Source organism: Budorcas taxicolor, chromosome 19, assembly GCF_023091745.1.
Source record: "Budorcas taxicolor isolate Tak-1 chromosome 19, Takin1.1, whole genome shotgun sequence".
In the NCBI taxonomy this organism is placed as follows: Eukaryota; Metazoa; Chordata; class Mammalia; order Artiodactyla; family Bovidae; genus Budorcas; species Budorcas taxicolor.
The window spans coordinates 6,069,910-6,073,947 of record NC_068928.1 but is presented as its reverse complement, the minus strand read 5'-3'; the positions used below and the strand labels follow the sequence as shown (position 1 = coordinate 6,073,947).

General features: G+C 44.8%; 1 non-coding gene across 1 annotated transcript; it reads left to right on the top strand.

Annotated features, from left to right (window-relative positions):
• Nucleotides 1–661: 661 nt before the first annotated feature.
• LOC128065713 (small nucleolar RNA Z195/SNORD33/SNORD32 family) lies at nt 662–746 on the top strand. Its single transcript, XR_008201095.1, has one exon. It is a non-coding gene; the product is annotated as a small nucleolar RNA Z195/SNORD33/SNORD32 family (small nucleolar RNA).
• The last annotated feature ends 3,292 nt before the right edge of the window (nt 747–4,038 follow it).

The window sequence follows — 4,038 nt, the reverse complement described above, 5'->3', positions numbered from 1 at the left end:
CCTTCTTAAGAGGATCTTCCCAACCCTGGGATAAAACTCAGGTCTCAGGCATTGCAGGCAGATTCTTTACCATCTGAGCCACCAGTGAAACCCATCAGAAGTCTGTTCATTTTGTCCTACAATATTTATCTGTTCTAGGGGACTGCAGAGGCAGCGTGGAGTCCACAGCTTGGGAGGTGGGGGGAGATGAATCTGACTGCCTAGAATCCTGCTTGGGGATGCACCAGTGAATTTTTGCTTCTGGTCACTATTTTAGGTATTGATTGAAAAACAAAACTGTAAAAAATCTTGTTTTCCTATTTTTTCCTCAGATACATTGATATGGCATTTCTCAGACCACTCTGAAAAGTGTAAGAGGCACCAACTTCTTTCTTAAAGACCTAATTTAAAATGTAATTAGAAAAATGAAAAATAAAACCATAAATGTGAAGAATTTCTCAGTAGAATGAGTTTTGGAATAGTGTACAGGGCAGGAGGCACTATTAATTCTCAGCTTTTTCTTCAAGTTGGGTGCTCAAAAAAAGTTTGAAATCCTATACCAGTCTCTCCCTCCTCATTTTAATTTTTACTGGTCTGAAATTCCCAAGGACACATCATTCTTGATCAGCAGTGAATAACACTGGGATCTTAGGCTGCCAAGCTTCTCAATAAAGCTGTCCAGGAGGCCAGCGATGAGGACTTTTCCCTCTCATGTTCAAGTTTCCCGTTCATGAGATGAGTCCACAGGCACTGCCCTCTGTGGCCACCACCCCACCTGCTTGGCAGGGGCAGCAATGTCTTTGCATGCCCCACTGGGCAGGCTCGGTGTCTTCTGCCCACAGGCATGCTGCCCCCAGGACGACACGAGGCCAGGCTGCTCTGGACTGCCTCAGGGCATTTGAGGGATCCCAGCACTCCATGACAAAAAAGTGGATGATGTTCCTGGTGCTCTCTGAGTCGTGTGTCTGAACCTTGTGCAGAAGTTTCCCTACCTAGGGCACCTGGCTCAGAGGCTGGCTGGAGAACAAGGCAGTTACAGCCACCCTGGAGGAGAAGAGGAAGAAGAAGGTCAAGATCTATTTCCACAAGAAGCAGCCGCTCATGAGGCTATGGAAGCAGGACAAAAAGAACAGAGAAGGAAATTTACAAGTTCCCAGAGATCCTCAATACCCATGGATTCCTACACCGAGCACTCAATAAAACAGACTGCTTATTCTTTAAAAAAAAAAAAAAAAAAAACTGTTGATGAGCTCTTCAGATAACCTAGTAGCAGGTGCGTGGCATCCCGTCCCAACATTTCATGACAAATAGATGGGCAAACAGTGGAAATAGTGACAGACTTTATTTTGGGGGCTCCAAAATCACTGCAGATGGTGACTGCCGCCATGAAATTAAAAGATGCTTGCTCCTTGGAAGAAAAACTATGACAAACCTAGATAGCATATTAAAAAGCAGAGACATTATTTTGCCAAAAAGGTCCATCTAGTCGAAGCTATGGTTTTTCCAGTAGTGATGTATGGATGTGAGAGTTGGACTATAAAGAAAACTGAGCACTGAAGAAGACTATTGAGAGTCTTACAAGGAGATCCAACCAGTCTATCCTCAAGAAAATCAGTCCTCAATATTCAATGGAAGGACTGATGTGCTGAAGCTGAAGCTCCAATACTTTGGCCACCTGATGCGAAGAACTGACTCCTTGGAAAAGACCCTGATGCTGGGAAAGATTGAGGGCAGGAGGAGAAGGGGACGACAGAGGATGAGATGGTTGGATGGCATCACCGACTCGATGGCCATGAGTTTGAGCAGGCTCCAGGAGTTGGTGAAGGACAGGGAAGCCTGGTATGCTGCAGTCCATGTGGTCACAAAGAGTCAGACACAACTGAGTGACTGAACTGACTGAGATGGGGAAACAGTGACAAATTTATTTTCTTGAGCTCAAAAATCACTGCAGACAGAGACTGCAGTCACAAAATTAAAAGATGCTTACTCCTTGGAAGAAAAGCTATAACAAACCCAAACAGCATATTAAAAAGCAGAGACATCACTTTGTAGACAAAGGTCCATATAGTCAAAGCTATAGTGTTTCCTGTAGTCACTTACAGATGTGAGATTTAGGCCACAAATGAGGCTGAGGGACGAAGAATTGATGCTTTCCAATTGTGGTGCTAGAAAACTCTTGAGAGTCCCTTGGACTGCAAGGATAAAACCAGTCAATCCAAAAGGAAATCAACCCTGAATATTTATTGGGAGGACGGATGCAGTAGCTGAAGCTCCAATACTTTGGCCACCTGATACGAAGAGCTGTCTCATTGGAAAAGACATGATGCTGGGAAAGATTGAAGGCAGGAGGAGAAAGGGATGACAGAGGATGAGATGTTTGGATGGCATCACCGACTCAATGGACATGACTTTGATTTAACTCCAGGAGCTAGTGAAGGACAGGGAAACCTGGCATGCTTTTAGTCTATGGGGTCACACAGAGTCTGCTTAGGGGCTGAACAATGACAACAATGGGAAAAACATCCTGTTCATTGCTCTAAACCATGTGTTACTGTAAAAATACATAGACCTCACCATTTTAGAAACACCTACCGCTTCTTTCAGATGAGATATCTCCAAGCCCTGTATTGAAAGGAAATTATTATTTTAAGCTTAGAGAAAGGATCATGAAGTACAGAAAAAGTTGGAATATAGAGATTATCTATGATGCATTTAAAGAAGAACAGAATGATTCAGCGTGGTTTTTTGAGATAGTCAGACTGCAAAGGAAATACTCTGAGGAAGTCAGGCTTCAATAGTCACAAACTTCAAATGGAAGTGCTAGATTAAATGGTAACCAAGCTCTCTTGTAGCCCTAATGGTATATGCATTCAGGACTTTTTGACATGTCTGTGTAGTTTTACAATTTGTGAATGCTTTTGTAGCCTTCATGTTTGGGATGTGAAATAATTAATGGGGAAGTTCTGGCCAACTGCAGCTGGAGGGGAGTTGATGGTGGCATACACACACACACACACACACACACACACACATACATACACGCAAGTATCAGAGCCTACATTTCCATGCAGTAGAGGTTTTTCTCAGCTGAACTCAACATGGAAACTAATTCATTCTGTTAAAAGAAGGGAGGAAGGTATATAAACCAGCCCACCACAGTGCTGGGAGAGCACAGAGGCCACAGCGATGGAATGCCCAGGGTGTAAAAGGAAGTCATAAAGTAGGTAAGCAAAGAAAGAGAGACAGAGGGGGTCGGGGGAGACCCTTCCTGAAGATAATAAATAACTGAAGAGGCATTCCGTAGGCTGTGCTAGAGGAAAAAGTCTTTACAAAGAGTGATGAGGCTCCCTTATTAATGCCATCTCTTCTGTGCAGTTACTGATGTAAAACCTGGTGACTTCCTGCCACTGCCATTCAAGGCCAGGAAACAAGGGAGCCCCAGCACACAACAGAACAGAATGGGGCTAAGGAAAGGGTTTGACAGCCCCTGGAGGCCACAGAACAGTGGACAGGACTAGGGCAGAGAGGGCCCCCTCAGGCCTGGCTGGGTACTTATTAGAGGCACAAGGCATATCTGGGGCAGGGAGTTGGGCCTTTAAGGTTTCCACAGTCTGTTCATTTTAACAAAGTTCCTTGTGTTTATAGTGCTCCAGATTAAAGATCTCTTCCAGATATTGGTACAGGGCACTGTACTGTTTGCATAACCTGAATTTTCAGTACTCCCCAGGCTTTGTGTCTGGAGAAACCATGAGAGAACCCTGTCTTCCTCACATGGCCTTCAGCAGGCTTCCTCCTGCACTTCACACTTTTATAGACCTGTTCTCATTCCATCCATGGGCAATGCAAAGGCACAAGGCTGAGGGTTACAAGTGAGGGAAACTGAGGCACAGGCATGCTAACTGGTTTGTCCAGAGTCGCCACATCTGAAACATAGAGCCCACCAAGATAAGCTAAAATGTAGCTCTTCTGACATCTAGTGTGTCAGCCAAGTTTTGCTAAGGGGGCTTCCCCGGCGGCCCAGTGCTTAAGAACTCACCTTACAGGGCAGGGGACGCAGCT